This window comes from Pelophylax lessonae (genome assembly GCF_965119305.1).
Source record: "Pelophylax lessonae genome assembly, chromosome: 11".
NCBI classification, from domain to species: Eukaryota; Metazoa; Chordata; class Amphibia; order Anura; family Ranidae; genus Pelophylax; species Pelophylax lessonae.
Window position 1 is genome coordinate 205803462 of NC_138778.1, and position 21409 is coordinate 205824870.

The 21409-nt window shown below is 42.4% G+C and overlaps 1 protein-coding gene across 4 annotated transcripts in view; it reads right to left on the minus strand.

Annotated features, from left to right (window-relative positions):
* The window catches only part of MYT1 (myelin transcription factor 1), a 114803-nt gene extending 94710 nt beyond the window's left edge, over positions 1-20093 (minus strand). For 3 of the 4 annotated variants that reach the window (XM_082271596.1, XM_082271595.1, XM_082271594.1), the window contains exon 1: positions 19387-20092. The gene's annotated coding sequence lies outside the window, so the exon portion shown is untranslated. Of the gene's footprint in view, positions 1-19386 lie in introns of all 4 variants that reach the window. The other variant, XM_082271597.1, reaches the window with a different exon arrangement.
* Positions 20094-21409: the final 1316 nt, after the last annotated feature.

Consider the following 21409-nt stretch of genomic DNA (forward strand, 5'->3'; position numbering starts at 1 on the left):
ATGCAGTGTCTTATAGCAACCAGAATCCCCCTCAAGGCCTTTCTCCTCTAAAAAGTTCCTAGATGCAGAGTCTCATAGCAACCAGAATCCCCCTCAAGGTCTTCCTCTCGTAAAGAGTTCTTAGATGCAGTGCCCAATAGCAAGCAAAATCATTCTCAAGGCCTTCCTCCCGTAAAGAGTTCTTAGATGCAGTGCCTCACAGCAACCGGAATTCCCCTCAAGGCCTTACTCCTATAAAAAAAAGTTCTTAGCTGCAGTGTCTCATAGCAACCAGAATCCTCCTCAAGGCCTTAATCTAATAAAGAGTACTTAGATGCAGTGTCTTATAGCAACCAGAATCCCCCTCAAGGCCTTAGTCTTGTGAAGAGTTTTTAGATGCAGTGCCCAATAGCCAGCAAAATCCTTCTCAAGGCCTTCCCCCTGTAAAGAGTTTTTAGATGCAGTGCCTCATAGCAACCAGTATCCCCCTCAAGGCCTTTCTCCTCTAAAAAGTTCCTAGATGCAGTGTCTCACAGCAACCAGAATCCCCCTCAAGGTCTTCCTCTCGTAAAGAGTTCTTAGATGCAGTGCCCAATAGCAAGCAAAATCATTCTCAAGGCCTTCCTCCCGTAAAGAGTTCTTAGATGCAGTGCCTCACAGCAACCAGAATTCCCCTCAAGGCCTTACTCCTATAAAAAAAAGTTCTTAGCTGCAGTGTCTCATAGCAACCAGAATCCTTCTCAAGGCCTTAATCTAATAAAGAGTACTTAGATGCAGTGTCTTATAGTAACCAGAATCCCCCTCAAGGCCTTAGTCTTGTGAAAGCTCTTAGATGCAGTGCCCAATAGCCAGCAGAATCCTTCTCAAGGCCTTCCCCCCGTAAAGAGTTTTTAGATGCAGTGCCTCATAGCAACCACAATCCCCCTCAAGGCCTTAGTCTTGTGAAGAGCTCTTAGATGCAGTGCCCAATAGCCAGCAAAATCCTTCTCAAGGCCTTCCCCCCCGTAAAGAGTTTTTAGATGCAGTGCCTCATAGCAACCAGAATCCCCCTCAAGGCCTTAGTCTTGTGAAGAGCTCTTAGATGCAGTGCCTCAGAGGAAACAGAATTCCCTTTAAGGCCTTACTCCTATAAAAAAGTTCTTAGCTGCAGTGTCTCATAGCAACCAGAATCCCCCTAAAGGCCTTACCCCTATAAAAAGTTCTTAAATGAAGTGTCTCATAGCAACCAGAATCCTTCTCAAGGTCCTACTTCTATAAAAAGTTCTTAGATGCAGTCCCTCATAGCGACCAGAATCCCTCTCAAGGTCTTACTCCCGGAAAATGAGTGCTTTAATGCAGTGCCTTATGGCAACCAGAATCCCCCTCAAGGCCTTACTCCTATAAAAAAAAGTTCTTAGATGCAGTGCCTCATAGCAACCAGAATCCTTTGCAAGGCCTTACCACTGTAAAGAGTTGTTATTTTTGGATGCAGTGCCCCATGGCAACCAAAATACCCCTTAAGGCCTTACTCAGTAAGGGGTTCTTAGATGCACTGTCCCATAGCAACCAGGAACCCTTTCAAGGCCTTACTCAAAGTAAAAAATTATTATTCTTAGATGCAGCTCCCTATGGCAACCAGACAGAATCAAACCCTTTTCAGACCAGGACAACTCAGGTTCTGACTGAGTGCTGCAGGCTATGGGCATGTGACTAGCACCTGAAAACTCTAAATAAAGGCAATGCGTTTTCCACCCTACACTAGAAAAATAACAAATGGAATCGGAAAAGTATGCTATGGCCAACACACATGCCTTTAAATTAAGAATGCCTTAAGTTGGCAAAATCCCCCAATTAGCTTTTCTTTATGATAGTTTAATATTTGACTGGGTTTTCCTAGTCGTTAGAGGAAGTAAAAAAACTGTTGTCCCTCTAGACCAGGGATATGCAAACTGTGGCCCTCCAGATGTTGCAGAACTACAAGTCCCATGAGGCATAGCAAGACTCTGACAGCCACAAGCATGACACCCAGAGGCAGAGGCATGATGGGACTTGTAGTTTTGCAACAGCTGGAGGGCCACAGTTTGCATATCCTTGCTCTAGAACCTTTTGAGGTCTGAAAATATTGTAAAGTAGGATCCATCTTCATTCATAGCCAGTTGACATCACACTCTAGGTGGCCATTTTGTTTGCTTAACCAACATTCATCAGGGTGAACTGTATGTAAACCTCTATAAGGAAAAACTGGCGTCATGATGAGCACATGGGGTTCAAAGTGCCTCTTTAAGGTTACAAAAATTCTGGCAGGCTGCCACTCAATCAGTGCATTCTGAGCCAGCTGAATGAACGGAAGCCGAGGCAACTTAAGTGTCAGCCATTCTTTCTGACAGAACGAATCATAAAGCATTTCAGTGAGCAAAATGGCTACCTCAAATCTGTGGGAGTCTAAAGAAAATAAAAGCTACAACCTGATTGGACATACTATATATTCAGGCTTCTCTGGGGCAGTCGGCAGTAGCCATGCCAATGAGACGTTTTCCATTGGCAACCAGAAGAGACCTTTGCTTGGTTGGGTTACTGTACTGTTATTGCCCTGCCAGTTGTCTTACGGGATAATGCCTCGTACACACGCAACGATTATCGGCCGACCGATCGCCCGACTTTTGTCCAAGTTGTGTTTTGTTGGTTGGAATGTGCCTAGACTGCACACAAATTTTCTTGGCCAACAAAATTCTACTTCAGAAGTGATGTCATGTGTTGGTTAGTTTTCTTTGTGTTTTTTCTTCTCTGAGCATGCCCAGACTTGCTCATCAGATTTTTCCCTGTCGAAATCTGTACTGACTGCACGAAAATCGGCCGTTATGTTGACGGCCAACAAACATTTTATAGCCTGCACACCAGATTTTTTTCGGCCGAAAAGTCGGAGTCGGTTGTCGGAAGCATCATACTAACAAGCCCAAAATCGGCAGATCGGACGTTGGCCGAAAATACCCTGCCAATTTTCGATGCGTGTGTACGGGGCTTAAGGCCCACAAGTGTCAAATTAGTTCGCAAGCTAATACAATTATTTCCATAACAAAACGTTGCAAGTGACTACATATTGTCTCCCCCCCCCCCCCCCCCCAATGTAGCCAAAGCCGGAAGCAGAAATCTAGGCAGGAAACAAGAGACAGCTGTGCAATCCGGACAAGCTGATTATAAAATGTAATAGAAAATGAGGAAAATGAGCGTCCGGCTACCCAGTAAATACCGGCTTTTAAATAAATGAAAGGCACGCGCCTTCAGTTTGTGTTTAAACTGGTTCAGGGGACTCAGCTACCTGCCGGCTGTTTCTGAGTTTTATCCTGGCATCCATCTGGTACCCCGCTAACTAAACCTCTGTGTTTGCTGGTATCATCTAAACAGCCCTGGAAATATACAATCTGGCACCTTCCCTGGTTTCGGCATTCTACCCACATTAGATGACAGTCTTTTGTGGGTAGAATGAACAACTTGTTCATCCAGGACAAATTGTGAAATTTTAGTTACACCAGCGTATCTGCCAAATGTCTTCTATTTTCCATAGCACAGGGGATATTTTTCCATGTCCAAATACCTAAATATACAACTGAAATGGGGGATGTGTTACCTACTAAAGGATTTCTATATCTGTCCATCTAGTCCTGAGATTTACAAAGCACAGCTAATTCAGTGATCTGACTTTTTTTTATTGCAGTTAGGTCATCTCCCCCTACCATCAGCCTGTGATTGGACAGTACGTGAGCAGCAGAATACAGATGAGATATTTCTTTCTTCTCTTCTCCTGTTGGCATTTTCCTTGTCAAAATATTTGCATTCAGCACTTAGTGTTGCCCCTCCCCTCCCAGTTTGAGATCTGCTGTATGGCGGATTAGAAGAGGCTGATGTCAAGTCAAATTCAGCTGCTTTCACTTGTTACATTTAATGATTTTAAACCAACCTGGAGTTCAGCTTATAGATAGTAAAGTGTTTCTCACGCAGGGTGCTATGGGATCCTGGGGTGCCATCTGGGTTCCCCTGGGATGCCTCAAACATGGGACCCAGTTTGCCCTAGATAAGTCTGAACTGCCATATAGCAGACAGGACAGCTCTGTGATAGGGGGACTATGTGATTTGGGGGCTCTGTGATGATGGGGGCACTCTGATATTATGGGGAGGCACTGATGATGGGGAATTCTAATGTATAAGAGGGCCTCTAATGTAATTGGGGGACCTCTAATGTGGTGAGGGATTCTAATGTATAAGGGGGCCTATGAAGTCATGGAGGGCCTCTGACGTGAAGGGGTGACACGGACATGAATGAAGGACCTAAATATGATGGAGGGGCCTCTGATGTGATGGGAGAACCTCAGATGTGATGGAGGGGCTTCTGATGTAATGGGAGGACCTCTGATGAAGTGGAGGGACCTCTGATGTGATTGAGGGGCTTCTCGTGTAATGGGAGAATCTCTGATGTGATGGAGGGACCTCTGATGTGAGGGAGGGGCTTCTCATGTGATATGAGAACCTCTGGTGTGATGGAGGGGCTTCTGATGTAATGGGATGACCTCTGATGAAGTGGAGGGATCTCTGATGTGATGGGGGGACCTCTAAAGTGATGGAGGGACCTCTGATGTGATAGAGGGGCTTCTCATGTGATATGAGAACCTCTGGTGTGATGGGGGGGCTTCTCGTGTGATGAGTGGACCTCTGATGAAGTGGAGGGACCTCTGATGTGATAGGAGGACCTCTGATGTGATGGAGGGACCTCTGATGTGATGGAGGGACCTCTGATGTGATGGAGGGACCTCTGATGTGATGGGAGGACCTCTGATGAAGTGGAGGGACCTCTGATGTGATGAGGTGACCTCTGATGTGATTGAGGGGCTTCTCATGTAATGGGAGAATCTCTGATGTGATGGAGGGGCCTCTGATGTGATAGGAGGACCTGTGATGTGATGGAGGGGCTTCTCATGTACTGGGAAAACCTCTGATGTAATGGAGGGGCTTCTAATGGTATGGGAAGACCTCTGATATAATGAAGGGACCTCTGATGTGATGGAGGGACCTCTGATGTGATGGGAGGACCTCTGATGTGATGGAGGGGCTTTTCATGTGACGGGAGAACCTCTGATGTGGTGGAAGGGCTTTTGATGTACTGGGAGGACCTCTTATGTAATGGAGGGACCTCTGATGTGATGGGGGGGGGGGAACCTCTGATGTGATGGAGGGACCTCTGATGTGATGGAGGGACCTCTGATGTGATGGGATGACCTCTGATGTGATGGAGGGACCTCTGATGTGATAGTAGGACCTCTGATGTGATAAAGGGACTTTTGATGTAACGGGGGACCTCTGATAAGATGGATGAGCTCTAATGTGATTGAGGGACCTCTGATGTAATCGAGAGACCTCTGATGAGATGGAGGGACCTCTGATGTGATGGAGGGACCTCTGATGTGATGGAAGAACCTCTAATGTGCTGGGGGACCTCTGATGTAATTGAGAGACCTCTGATGTGATGGAGGGACCTCTGATGTGATAGAAGGACCTCTAATGTGATGGGGGACCTCTGATATTATGGAGGGACCTCTGATGTGATGGGGACCTCTGATGTGTTGGGGGACCTCTGATGTGATTGAGGTACCTCTGAAGTGATGGAGGGACCTCTAATGTGATGGGATACCTCTGATGTGATGAAGGGACCTCTGATTTTATGGAGGGACCTCTGATGTGATGGGGGACCTCTGATGTGATGGGGGAAACTCTGATGTGATGGGGGAACTTTTAATGTGAAGAGGGGCTTCTGATGTAAAGGTAATTTCATCAAGGTGGTTGTGTTTATTTCCCCAGGCTCAGGTTTCTCATGGATAAGCAACATTTACATCTTTTACATTTAAAACTGGGGTGCCTCAACATTTTGCATACTTTTAAAGGGTGCCACCACTGAAAAAAGGTTGAGAAACGCTGAGATAACCAAACAGTCGCAACATTGGCCCACCTGGTAGCATTGTTTTGATTGGGTCCAGTACTGCCGCTCCTGCATTTTTCCAATAAATAATTTTGTTAATAAAGAAACTCCAATTGTGCTAATGGGACGATCGTTTGGAAGTACTTAATCTTTTCTGTAACCTCACCCGCACACCCTGCAGTGTGAGAGGAAGGTTGCACCATAACACAGTTGCAGGGTTTCCTGAATAGCATTTCTGCTATCGTCTTGCCTGGATTTGCTGTGGAACAGCATAGGCCTAGAAAAAAGGGTTAACAGCTGAAAATATGTAAAAAGCATGCATGCAGCGGTGGTGATTCTGCACACTCAGCTACCTCTGGTGGGTCACGTGACTTCCAGCAATAATTCAAACGCTTCTGGTGCAATTTCACTCCTATCTAGTTACACTGAGGCGCGCGGCGTCCCCTCTCCCTGTGTTGCTTTTTTTTTTTTTTTTTTTTTTTGCTTCTCATTTTCAAACCGGCATCAGTGTTAATAAAAGACTCAGCCTTGAAATGACAGAGAAAGGAAATTGATTTTTTTTTTTCACTGCGTTCAGAAGATATTTTGCAAATTGCTGCACGCACGAAACCTGCTGAAACGGTTGTAACTTCTTCGGTGCTGGAATAAATATCGCATAAAACACTTAAAGAGGACCAATCGCAGTTGTTTTTTTTTTAATGGGTGATCTAGTTTATATCAATTATTAACGATTTGCCACTTGATTTAAGGCATATTAAAAAACATGCCCACCTTTCTTTATTTTGGCTTTTGTCATAGAATATTTGGTGTGCTGGTAGAAAATCACGGGGCCCCATACAACCTATTGACAGGGCCCCCTTCCTGGCCAGAAGTGACTGAGGACATTGATTTATCAGTCCCTTTCTCTGCAGCCTCAGCTGCACAGACAAATGAATTGGAAGCGCTCTAAGGCTTCTTGCTCATTCACCAACGTAAGCATAGTAAACACATTTTACTATGCTTCAGTGATGAATGGACACAAGAGTGATTGGTACTGATCACTCACTGTGTTCCTTCAGAAAAAGGAAGGGGTCAATAAATTATATATTATTCGTTATGGGGTTAGGTACCTCAGGCCTAAGGGTTGGGGGGACTTTAACCATCCAAACCATCCAAACCCAACCAATTTAATCTATACTCAGATCTCTCCTGACTGGACAGACAACTCCAATTCGGAGCAGAACCTAGCCCGACACCATAGCATCACTTGGATGGGACCTTCCGACGTTCCATTCGGCAATTTAGGGGCCTCCAAAGACCCACGACACAGCCAGTAAGTTTATACCCTTTAATATACACAGCATCCCTATAAGACAAATACGGTCTATCTGAACTTACTCAATACTTTGCAGATCACAAGGCTCACGCTCTCGCTGTTTCTTGAGGGAACTTCATCTCCGCTTACGGCAAAACAAATGTATGTACTAATATTTCTTGGAGATACCACTGTTTGACATATCAATCAATGGTATTCGCCAACTAGTAACTAAGATTATTCATATTATTTCAGAAACAAGTGTGACTTATACCCTTGAAAAAGGCTCCAGGATTGAGCCGAAACGCGTTGGGACGCAAAAAGAGGAAAACTCTCTAAACACAATAGAGAAGCTTCCTATTTTATCAAGTCACAATCTTCACATCTGTCACCATTTCATTATCTTTATCACCCTCTTCACTTAGGGGTCTACAACCCCTCACCTTACCACTGTGTACTGTATATATAATGTTTTTCATACAGTAAACAACCTTATTTTTATTATTATTACTACTTTGTATTATTCATTACTCTTCGCACCTTGCCCATAAAGTCCCCCCAACCCTTAGGCCTGAGGTATCTAACCCCATAACGATTACGATAGGGACGGCGGCAAACCCCACACTATCCAATAGGTAGATAAGGATCAACCAACCCCCAAAATTATATATTATTATTATAATATTATTATTATCCATCCCCCTGTGTGCCCACAGCAGTGTTTCGGCAGCGCTGTGGGGGAAAGGGGCACACAGGGTGGCCCGGACAGCAGTCAGTCCCCCTGCTGATGGGTCCTGGGCCCAGTACAGGGTGGCTGGCTGTACTGCCTAATCAGCGACCTTGGGTGTGCTACTGATTAAAAAATGAAACCCTAGGAAATAAAACTACAGCCTAATTGTAAAATACCCTCCCTCTTTTTCTACATAGTTGATAGTAAATCTAAAGCTGGCCACACATATCACAGTCTGACCTAAGATTTAGTATGTAATATGAAGGCCCACCTAAATAATCCATTCCCTTTTTCTATGCAATTGGATAGACTTCCATGCTATGCAGTTATCCTAAGCTTGTACCATGTGGCATTTCAGTTCCTATGGATCTACAACTTCACATTAATAAGTAATAATAAAGTGGAAATAAGTTTAGTGATACTTACCTTTGCTTCAATGGTCTGACCCTATGTGGTCTCTCGCTGGTGTCAGCGTCTTCTCCCCGGCTTCTTCCAGATGTCGGTCTTCTGCCACCTTGAACGGCATGCACAGGAGTGCAGTCATCCTGGCACACAGGCTCTGGCAGGAATGTACACTGAGCTGCACAGTGTACACTCTACAGAAGGCGGCAATCAGGCAGGTACGATTATTTTATTGCAGAAGCAGTTCCATGTCTCTTCTACAATAAAGAGCCTGCTCCCAGTTTTGAATGTTGCAGGCTTTTTAATGAACCCATGCTGTTAACTAATCATCAGCAACAGTTGGAAAATCTAAAGAATCAAGCAACAGAATGGACAAATGGTCATTTTATGCTCCATTGATCATTATGAGTTATTCTCAGGTTAGTTATGCTAAATTGGCCTTCAGGCTTAAGAAAAGACCCACCTAACATGGCCAGTTATGAATGCATTGGGTGAAGCTATGAAAAATTTGTATGTCTGTTGGCGTTCCCTGACCTCTTGAGGATGAATCTGAGCTTACAAGGGACAAAAAACTGTCAAAGATGTTTTCCGGCTATTGATAAGCCAGGACATGGTAAGCCAGGTGCCTTACCCTTTGTAGACCACACCTCCAAAACGATATGGTGATACCACCTCTCTCCTGCGCTTAGAATCCAAGCTCTCCGACCACACTTCCCACGGGACTCACATATGGCGTCTCGGATGGCTAGAGTCTTGCTGCCCTAAAAGGACTGGAGTAGTCCAACAGTACTACAAGCAAAAAGAAACAAAAAGGGCGCACCGACCTAGCGCATTATCCTCAATAATAAACAACATAAAAATGGCTACTCACAAACAGAAGTAGGAAATAATCATATCAGGCTCAATTGCTCCAGTGTCAGGAATAGTCCATGTATTAGTCCATAGTCCTGTTGACGCGTTTCGAGTGGCTCAATGGACTAATACATGGACTATTCCTGACACTGGAGCGATTGAGCCTGATATGATTATTTCCTACTTCTGTTTGTGAGTAGCCATTTTTATGTTGTACAAATAAAGCCATATTATTGAGGATAATGCGATAGGTCGGTGCACCCTTTTTGTTCCTTTGTAGACCACAGCCTGTATGTACATCCACTACAACTGGTCCTAATTCTCCAAAAATATTCCATACATATTCTCTACATATTGGCCCAGGACTCAGGAATCTCTTCTTTTCCCTCTTACTTCCATTTGATTGAAACAAGCAGTGCATGTTAGTTGCGGCCATGTGCATTGTTCTATACCAGGGATCTCCAAACTACTGCCCCTCCAGCTGTTGCGGAACTACACGTCCCATGAGGCATTGTAAAACTCTGATAATCACAGACCTGACTAGGCATGATGGGAATTGTAGTTCCTGAACAACTGGAGGGCCATAGTTTGGGGACCCCTGCTATATACACATCACAAATCCCATAGTCCCTAGTCCATCTCAGGAGCGAATAAGAGGGGGTGGCTATGTTCCTACATAGAGTGGGACCGTAGAGAACCTACATAGCCACCCTCCAAAATCTGAAAGTGAGATCACAGCAGCAAAAAATGATTTTGGAGATTTGAAGAAGGCTGAGAGCAATCAAATATACACTTTCAAATAAGGAATACATACTTGAATAGAATTTGTTTTAAACCCAGAGTTTAGTGTCACCTTGGGAATGACCATTCAGTGGCTCAATCCTGCAAGCAAGGTCACTAAATCTAAAACTAAACCTGAATATTCAGAGCTTGTGTTGCCCAAAGTGACACTCCTTTCGTCACCAAAATACAAACTAATAGCAGATACTTCCCTTATGCTCACACAATCTTCTTGGAAAGATACCTTTCTGTGCAATTATCTCAGCCTTTTATCATTTTATGTCTGCCTCTATATCTATCATTTTCTAAGACTCTGTTGGATGGAATGGAATTTTACATAAAGAAGCCATTAGATTTCTCATTTATGGTGCCTCCTGTGACATGCACTGTGCGTGAATGCCACTTACAATCAGATTAGGTTGACTCCAGCAGCCATTTTGGGGGTTTCCATGTTTGCAAAGGTCACCGGTAAAAGTAGAAAAAAGCAGGAGGAGGTACCAGAAGGATATGGGGAAGCAAAGAACCATCCAAAAGAAGGAACAGAAAATCTGTACAGACGTACTAAATGGATTGCAAAGGACAATAGTACATACAGATCAAAAAAAGTGAATTTCCTTTCTGCTTTTGTTTGCATTTTGATAGTTATTCTTGCTTATGATTGCACCAAAGAAATTATATAGCCCTTTTAATCAACTACGTTATTTCATCGAGGACTCTGCCTTTCCTTCAAGCTAAGATCTGGGTCTTCCTTCTCTACTCAAGGCCAGGCATCTCCTCCTCTTCCAGCTCTGGGCCTCCTCTCTCTCTCTTTCTCATCCTCTCTCTCTGGAGCTGCTTCTCGCATTTTATTGGTCCCTGATGAAGTCTCAGCTGTTTAATTCCCAGTAATTATGAAGAGCTTGAAAAGTCTGGTGAAAAGTCACCTGGTCCTACAGCCACCTCTCGGCCCCCTGTAACCTCGCTTCGAGTCATGAGCCGTGCAAATCAGCTGTTGGCAAGTTCATTTGTAAAACAATGGTGAGCCGAGGCCTATAAAAAGCTTATGAATGTATGAGGCAACAAAGGGAGACGGAGACTGTCAGGCGTTCGTCCTTTACGCTAAGCATAATAGAGACACAAGTGGGGCTCCAAAGAAAGACACTTAACCCACAGCGGTACTTCGCAGATTCCGTGTACTCTGTTGTATATGAGTGATATGAACAAGCTGAACTAATTATTTCTTCATGCTGGGCTGAAATTCTTCCAGCTCCGATGTATCGCTTATGGTTCCGCTTTATAGTAGACCGAGCAATCAGCGCCGAGCGAGATTGGGGGCACGTAGGTAATAATGATGTGTTTAATAAAGAAACTTGGTGGGTGACTTCCTAGGCATTTTTCCCACAGAGATCCCACTATGATGCTCTGATCTACACATCAACAATCCATAAGATTAATATATCTAAACCTCTTTTTTATTTTTTATAGTTGTCCTATTGGTGGTCAAGGATCAAGAGTTAGAACCTTTGTCAGGTTTATGTTGCTCTTTGTGGTCTCATTAAGGAGATCCCCTCTCATTTCTTGCCCTGGTGACACATGAAAGACATCCAGATATCGATACAATTCAGATGCTGGCTCTAACCATTCTTGAACTTTTTAGCAATATAGCGAATTGGCCAAAGTTGGCCATAGCCTGCCCAAGGACTAAAGCCTCGTACACACGCATCGATTGTTGGCCGTGAATTTTTGGCCAACGTCCGATGGGTCGATTGTCGGCTTGTTAGTATGATGCTTCCGACAACCGACTGCGACTTTTCGGCCAAACAAAATCTGGTGTGCATGCTTTAAAATTTTTGTTGGCCATCAACAGAACGGCCGATTTTCCATCAGTCAGTACAGATTTCGGCAGACAAAAATCAGATGAGCAAGACTGGGCATGCTCAGAGAAGAAAAAGCACACGGAAAGTAAACCAGCACATGACATCACTTCTGAAGTTGGTTGTTGTTGGCCGAGAAAATTTGTGTGCAGTCTAGAGCACATTTCAACCAACACAACAACACTGGACAAAAGACGGCCGATCGGTCGGCCAACAATCGTTGCGTGTGTACGATGCTTAAGTCATTTCCCAGGAGATGTTATTGTATTCCTACACCAGTACAATATACCCCACTAAAGGGGCTAGGTTTGTCCTGAAGGTTTCCCTTGAAACATCTCCTGTGGGTATCTTCAATATAGGATTTACAGTATATAAAAGATTTGTCTGAAGTTGGCCTTTGCCTGGCCAATGACAAAGTCTATTCTTAGGAGATGTTGTGGTATTCCTACACCAGCTAGCGAGTATAATATAACCCCACTAATAGGGCTATATGGAGGTTTCACTTGAAACATCTCCTCTGAGTAACTTTCATGTAAGATTTATATATATATACACAGTTGAATAAACTCAAAATTAGCCTTTTCGTTGTCCTAAAGGACACTCATCATCTAAAGCCTAGATGCATCATAAAGAAAACCTAAATACAGTATGTAGGCTGCCATTGCTGATCTCATTTTGAAAATGCTAGTTCCCTGGCTGTCTCTGGCAGGCCTGAAACAAACATGCACATGCAAATCATCGATGCCAGCTAGCATATTCAGAAGGTCAGCAACGGCAGCCTATGTATATATTTTTGAATGGCATTCTCATTTAAAATGCCATTGTCCTAGAGCAGGGGTCTCTAAACTTTTTAAACAAAGGATCAGTTTACTGTCCATCAGATTTTACGAGGGCTGGACTGTGGCAAGTTGTAGAAAATGCCCTAGTGTCAGTGGGAGTAGACAATGTCTCAAGCATGGAGGTCAGTGACAGTAAAAATATTAAATATATTAATATATATTAAAATTATATAGTGCCTGTTGTCAGTAGGAATAGAGCCCTATTACTGCTGTCAGTGGGAGGAATAGTGCCCCATCATTGGTGTCAGTGGGAGGAATGGTACCCCATCATTGGTGTCAGTGGGAGGAATAGTACCCCATCATTGGTGTCAGTGGGAGGAATGGTGACCCATCATTGGTGTCAGTGGGAGGAATGGTGCCCCTATCATTAGTGTCAGTAGGAGATTCAGTTCCCCATTATTGGTGTCAGTGGAAAGAAAAATGCTAGTGGAAGGAATATGGCTCCACCATTGGTGTCTATGGGAGGAATTATGCCTCATATCAGTGAGGAACAGTGCCCCAAACGCAGCATACAGGCAAGCAAAGGGCCACGTTTGGCCCACTTGCCACAATTTGGAGACCGCTGTCTTACAGCAAGACTGTTATGGAGACAAAAAGCACAAGACATCCAGTACTGGTGCCAAACTGGTATGGCATCAAGGCCATTGTTCCTCAGTGAAGTCACTGGCAAGGAGTGCTCAGTTTTCTTAACTTTAGCCCCTCCCACAAAATGGAGACTTCTTCTCTAATGCCTGGAGAACACCAAGCTATGACCTACAGCAACCAATCTTACTTTAGTTTTTAGCCCCTAGCCTGCACTGAGAAAATAAAAACATGGCTTTTGTTTGGCTAGTTGCCCTGATTTATGAAACTCTGGGTTCCACTATCTGGTTTTAGCCCACCAGGCTCTTTAAAAAAACTTTTTGCCAACAACGTGCTATTCAGGAATCCTCTGTCCACACATATGCCATTGTTGGTGAAGCTAAAACTGCAATGGATCACATAAAACTCAGTAAAGATAAACGTAGTGGGGCTGATGACTTTAGCACAGCTAGAGCATTGCCTGGACATCAGTTTCCTGATGGATTTACTTGCCCCCTAGAGTGGATCTACAAGCAGGTGACTGGCATGTGGCTGCCATTTAAAGGGTATTTTACAGGCCTGGTGGGTAAAAATAGTCCTTCTTACTGAAGTTATTAATAGGAAGGATATCATAGGGCAGCCATAGTCAGCAGCTGGCAGTTGGGAGAGCACCAAGAACCCGGGCTGAGCCCAGGGGCTGGATGATCTCCTGCTGCATCCTGGGCCCATGTAGACTCGGCCTTGCATCCTCAAGGACTGGAGAAGCTTTTGAACGGTGCTAATGCACAATCAAATATTTGCTGTCAGTGCTATAAAAGCGAGGACTTCTCTGACTGTGAATGCATTCGTACTTTCCCTGCCCTGAGGGGCCATTCAGCAGTTATTACAAGGCCCGCTACAGTGACAAAATGAATCCCGTGATGTGATTCATTGTACGCTAGTTCAGGCAGGTCTGTGGAATTAATGAGCACGATTACAAAGCGCCGTGGAATATACTTGCACTGTATAATGAACGTGTAGGAACGGTAATAGTTGTGGCTCATTTATTAACAGCAGTTAGATACGGTAACACATAGCAACTGGATCTACCAGCCAGCAATCCAGCTCTTAAGGGCATTATATGAACACTTGAATGTGGTGCAGTTCACTAACTAGAGAAAATAACATGCTTCCCTTGGATCTGTCAGTGTCCATGTGATGCAATGCTGAATTCACTTAGGGAGCGGCCATTTTGAAAAATTATCTGTAGTGCTCAGGCACCACAGATTTACGAGCTGAGAGCGTTACTGGATATGGAATGGATCGCTTTGCACCCAGTTGTTGGTAAATCTAAAGAACATTTGACAGAGATTATACAATCAGATTGCAACTCATGTAGTTACCGTATTTTCCGGCGTATAAGACGACCCCCCTATTACATGATCTTCCGGTAATACTTATACTTAGGTTACCTTGGAGATATTATACTCGGCGTATAAGACGACCTCCCATTTTTGGGGGATTTTTTTGAGGTTCAAAAGTAGTCTTATACGCCAGAAAATACAGTATCTTAAATTATAGGAAAAATGCCCACGCTGCTCCTAACTGCCAATTTCATTCTTCCTTTTATTTTCTGACCCCCCCCTCAAAAAAATGATATCTATTTTTTGATTGGCTTCTTGCTTTGACCAATCTGTCTCCTTTAGTTTTTTTTTCCTTCTGCTTCTGTGTAGTATTGTCTGCCGTAGCGTGACCCTCCATTCTGCCAAGAATGGGGCTGAAGTGTTTATAGTATTTTAATGAGGTTTACAAAGCCGGGCAAGCCGTGCTTCAATGTTCCCAAGGGAGGGACTTTGATTGGCCGGGCAAAGTTAAAGGCTTAGCCTGGGGCACTGTACAAGGAGGTGGGCGGGTGGCAGGGACCTTTGCATTGCCGCAGGCTGAGGCCTAGATGCCTCATGCATAAGATGAGTGGACTGGAATTTTGTAATCCTGCACATGAAAGATAATGTGGGTTCCATTGTATTGCTGGTCACAGACACAGGCAACCTATGGGTCCATTGAGGCTTTAGAACTACAAGCCCCAGAATGGCATTACAAACTTGTATGTCAGATCCCAGGAGCTGAGTGGATGATTCACCTAAATAAGCCTGCTGTTGCCCAACTTTTTTGAGCCTTTCTTTTATTGTCAAGTGAAATTAATTCCCGCTGTATCATGAATTGGACATAAAGGTTTCGGGCATTGAAAATATTTAAATATGATACACATTCAGGAGCATTTGCAGAGTGAAGCTATACGTGTCATTGGAGCTACCCAGCTAGTGTCTCCACCACCATTGCTCGGTGACCATGGCTAATTTTTGGCTCTATACCCTACCGGTAAAGCATTCAATTCTAGAATGAAACCAAAGGACCTAAAGGAAACACACACAACCCTATGGATAAACATACAAACTCGAGCAAGAAAAAATCCTTCAATCAATCCCTGGACACTGTAACTTCACCTGGATGTGGTCATTTTGCTTTTGAACTTTTTCCAACTTTAGCCCTACCAGGATAGTGCCTCCAGTGCTAATCTCGGGGTTGATTCTCTGCACCTAGATCTCTATAGATGCCAGTATATGTTGAATTGGCCTGAATTTGCACCTATGAAAATGGAAGGCAATCGGAGTATGAGAGGGAGGAGGACAAGCATACAGTCCTAAAACATTAAGGTGCAGTGCATGGAAGTGCTGTGAAAAGGATGCCTTGGAAAGTTACTTTAAGTATTACTAAAGGTGTTTTTTTACTACTAAAGTTATTTTTTTTTAAATAAAATACCAAGCATGGTGTACCTACCTGCTATGTGCAATGTTTTTGCACAGAGCAGCTATAATCCACCTTTTTCCTGCTGGCACTCCTGGCTCCTTTTCCCCCGCTGAGTGTCTCCATAGCAAGCCACTTGCTTTGGAGACATTTGTGCATGCCCACTTCCAATAGAAACACAGAGCGTGTCTCAGCTCCTCCCTCCCCCCTGGCTATTATTGACAGCAGTGGGAACCAATGGCTCCAGCTGCTGTCTCTGAGCCTATGAGGAGGGAGAGAGCCGAGAGAGCCACTGCTCTCCTGCACATTGCTGGATAGAGATCAGTCTTACGTAAGTATTGGAGGGGGGGGGGGGAGAGTTGCACACAGAAGGTTTTTTTTTACCTTTATGTATAGAATGTATGGAGGTAAAAAACCTTCAGCTTTGTTTCAACTTATCGCATTGTATTTATTTGTAACTCTCCAGTTATCAACTATGTCCACCCAACTCTTCATCTAAATACAATCCTGTAGCCTTCAGCCTTTAAAAAAAAAAAAAATAACTCTTTAAAGTATTAACCGATTATCGGCAAAGCCGATATGCACTTTCCCCGATATATCGGAATCGGCCCCGGAGGTTACCCATACTGCCGATATTTCGGGAAACTGCTTGTACCAGAGTGATGCCTGCAGCTAGAGGCATCACCCCGGTACGGGCGTCCATAGCCGACGGTCGGCTGTCTTGTAATGATAACCGATGTGGCTGAGAAGCCGCTCAGCTGTCATTAGAAGGAGCGGGCTGGGACGTCCCCCCCCTCCCGTCACCTTGCGCGGCTTGCCCGGGTCTCCCGTCCCACCAGGAGACCCGGGCAGCTAGCCTGCACAGCCGCCGAAGACCCGATCAAAGCCGCATTCGGCTCTGATCGGGTCTCCATGTAAAAACCCGGAAGTGATGTCATGACATCACTTCCGGGTACTCTGCGCCAAATTAAGAAAAAAAAAAAACAGCATTCAAAACAGCCAAACTTGGCGTTTTGAAAGCTTTTAAGTGCAGAGGAGAGGTTTGGGGTCTTTTAGACCCCCCCCCCAGATCCCTCCACAAGAGTACCTGTCAAAAAAATAAAAATAAATAAATAAAATAAAATACATTTTTTTTACTTAATGTACGAAAATATTGGCCAATATCGGCGGATACCGATATGCATTGGCCAAAATCGGCAATAAAAACACGATATCGGTCGATCACTACTTTAAAGACTTTCTTAAACCACTGGGGCCAATGTACTGCTTGCATGCTTGCCCCTAGCAACCAGTTCCCTAGAGGTAATTTTTCTAAGCATCACATACACAAAGATTTAGTCCTAATAGTTCTCAAGCGTTTAGTGAATACGACTATGGAAATATACCTATTGTGTTCATCCTTGCGTTCAAGGTTAATATGCAAATCTGTATCTCATCAGTTGTTGCTAAAACATGAAATTAATGGATGAACATAACCCACGTGTGCATGGTAAGAAGTTGATATATTTAAAGGGGGGCGTGGTTAAGCCTGTGATCACTTTACAAAAAAAAAAAAAAATCACATTACCAAAAATAAATTTATAAACACATTCCATCATCTTAAAAGTTCCACCTAAAACTACTAGGTTCATTCAACAAGGCAAGAAAAAAGGACAAAGGGGAGTAACTAATTACATGTTGCACGTCATTATTAATCTACGCTGGTGAGTCATAATTTAAAAAAAAAACAGACTCAGCATAAAAACTTCAAAAACCAAACCAAAAATTAAAAAAAAATTGTTTTTATACTCAAAAGTGCAATAAATTAGTATTTTCTTTAGACCAGCTAAGGGTAAAGAGGTGACCTTAAATGTGTAAATAGATAGCAACTAGATATAAAAGGTCATAGCAATAGCTAAACACGCAAACAAAATAAATATAATGAGGTTTGCAATGCAAAAGGTAGCAGCGAAGAACAATGCATGGAGCCCAGCAGGCTGATGTAGTGTTTGTGTTGAAGTTAATAGTACATAGTAGGGCAGGGAATGAGTCAGTTGTGTTCTTTACACACACACGAGCGATGGCCTTGTTGGTTGTAGTGCTCGCCTCTTGTATAGCACAATAATCACAAGATACAAAGCATTGTTGGGCAAAGGGAGGCTGCTGACAGCTTCGGTTTCTATGACAGCATAAAAGGCTCACAGCAAAAACCTAGGATTCCTGGAATCCTAGTCCTTTGTTTGCCATTAATTAAAGTGACCATATGGAGCAAGCTGATAATGGTAGCAGATGATCCAGAGGAAAGAGACAGACAGAAAGAGAAAGAAACAAAAAAAATGAATTCGGAGAAGGAAGAACTGGTATGAAAAGGCTTTTTCCGAGTCCGGATAGGTTTAAACATGGGAGGCTTGACAATGAATGCTTGATAAAGGTAGCAACGCCAATCACAGAATAGGGCTTACTCACGGGAAAGCCTAAACGTGGGCTAATACTACTTCACACAATAAAAACAAACATAAAAAAAAATAATAATATTAAGAAGAAATTTAATTCATTTTAAAAAGAAAGAATTGTATAAAGAAATCACAAGTCTCAATTATTCCAACATTGTTATCAATATCAATACAATACAAAACATTGCAATAAAAGAATATATTGTTTCATTTGGTAAGAAAATAGTTGTTAAATTAACTTAAAAAAATAAAAAAAAATAAAAAAAAATAAAACAACTCTCCAACACCAACCACAACGCAGCAAAAGTTCCCAAGAAAGTCTATAGATACTTGATTTCAGTCTTAACAGGATGATTAAAACAAGCACAAGAACAAGCAAAAAGGCTTTAAAATAATTAAAGAAAAAAAAAAAAAACAAGATTTTAATAGCTTGAACACATTTTATTTTTCTCTAATATACCATATCAAAAAAAAAAAAAAAAAAAATCTTTTTGATTAGAAAATTGTTTCCTCTCGTGACGGGGTTGCTACGAAATTGCCATTTTGATATGCCCAGAATAGTGGTCTGAAGGTTATGAAAATATAAGGGGTGGGAGGTGGCTACTGAAATCACTCTTCATATTTACGGTCATGCAAACATCTCTGAACTAGTTATAACAGGTTTTTATTCTACAGTCCAGGCCTACGCACTGAATATCTGCCCTATAACTGATCCAGAGTTTCCCTCTCGAGGGGTGCATGATAGAGCCCCCCCACCCCCCCCCCCCCACCATCCTCCCCCCTCCCCCACAAAGGAATCACAGCCCTGTACACAAAGATATGACTTGACATAGTCCTGAGTGACCATGCAAGGTCTCCAATGAACGAGAACTGTCCAAGGTGCTGAACTGGCTGTTTTTCATTGTCCCCCCCAAGCACAAACACAATGTGACTTACCTTCTTGTTACAATGACATCAAAGGGGAGTAGTCAGAGGATGTGCATGCTTAGGAGGCTGTGATGGAGAGCAGTCCTTAGTAAGCTGTTTGTGGGTCCCACTTAAAGCTTTCTTCCCCTTCCAGCGAGCAATGGTGATGACTTGGACCTCATTCCCTTGATGAGCGATCTCAATAGGAGACCAAGCTTCCACCAAGAGTAAGGGGGGGTTAGGGGTGGGGTGGGGGGGGTCCCTCTGTAACTCCAAGCCTTGCAATGTATCTGTTTACTCTTCGAGGTGAAAGAAATTTACAGTAAAGCACCAAAAAAGATGGAGCAGCTCATTTTTCCTCCAGGGGAGCCAGTGGGCAGGCCCAACTCACTACAACAACCTATGATTGCCTTCGCTCCAGCCAACAGAAGGTGCCTAGCTCGACCAAACTGTTTAATAATTAATATGCAAGGACGTTGGAGCTTCTTCAGCGGGGAGGGGGCTGTGAAAGGCTGCAACTGTCACCCCAGCCATCCCCGCACATTGACAGCTTTTGGTAGAGTCCAATAATTTTCCAACAGAAACACCCAGCGGATGATCTACGCTTGTGTGTGTGCAGGGCTAAGGGAAAGTTCCACTTCAGATTCATCTACGGGGTGACCTTTTTTTCCCTGGTAAGGAAGAGGCAAGTTGGCATTGGACCTCCATGATGCCGAGCAAGCTCTCTCTGTAAGCCTCTTAAAGTGCTCGCTACACAGTAAACAACTACACATGTCACCAGCGGCGAGAAAATGGAGCACTTAACTCCTTCCTCCCCCTGCCTGTGCAAGCAGCTCCAATCTAAAGATAGCTAACTAAGCCTGACTAAGCAAAGGGCTGGAGATTGCTTAAGACAGCAAATAAGATACATCAAACCATGAGATGAAAATAGAACCTACATTTTTTTTAATACCCATTGCAGAAAAATAAAATTGTGTTAGTCTTCTAGGAATTTTACTACTTTTTTTTTGGTTCTAGACTTTTTATTATTTTAGCTTTTAGAATAATATGCAAGTTTGTAAATGTGTTCAAAGGGTAAAAAAAAAGGATTGCTAAGTTCTAAGTAAAAAAAATTAAGATTGAATACTTACAAATACTTATTTAAAGGATTGCTTAAAAAAAAACAAAAAATCAAGATTAAATACTTACAAATACTTATTTAAATACGAATACTTTTTGTAAATGTGTGCAAAGGGTAAAAAAAAAAGGATTGCGTAAAAAAAAACAAAAAATCAAGATTGAATACTTACAAATACTTATTTAATTGCAAATACGAATACTTTTTGTAAATGTGTGCAAAGGGTAACAAAAAAATCAGTATTTGTAAGTATTCAATTTGATTTTTTTACTTAGAACTTAGCAATCCTTTTTTTTTTACCCTTTGCACACATTTACAAAAAGTATTCGTTTTTGTAGTTAAATAAGTATTTGTAAGTATTCAATCTTGATTTTTTGATTTTTTTTTTTTTTTACTTAGAACTTAGAAATCCTTTTTAACTACAATACGAATGCTAAGTTCTAAGTAAAAAAAAAAAAAAAATCAAAAAATCAAGATTGAATACTTACAAATACTTATTTAATTACAAATACGAATACTTTTTGTAAATGTGTGCAAAGGGTAACAAAAAAAAAAAGGGGTGCTAAGTTCTAAGTAAAAAAAAAAAAATAAAATCAAGATTGAATACTTACAAATACCTATTTAATTACAAATACGAATACTTTTTGTAAATGTGTGCAAAGGGTAACAAAAAAAAAAAGGGGTGCTAAGTTCTAAGTAAAAAAAAATAAATAAAATCAAGATTGAATACTTATAAATATTTAATTACAAATACGAACACTTTTTGTAAATGTGTGCAAAGGGTAAAAAAAAAAAAAAAAAGATTGCTAAGTTCTAAGTAAAAAACAAAAAACAAAAAATCAAGATTGAATACTTATAAATATTTAATTACAAATATGAATACTTTTTGTAAATGTGTGCAAAGGGTAAAAAAAAAGGATTGCTAAGTTCTAAGTA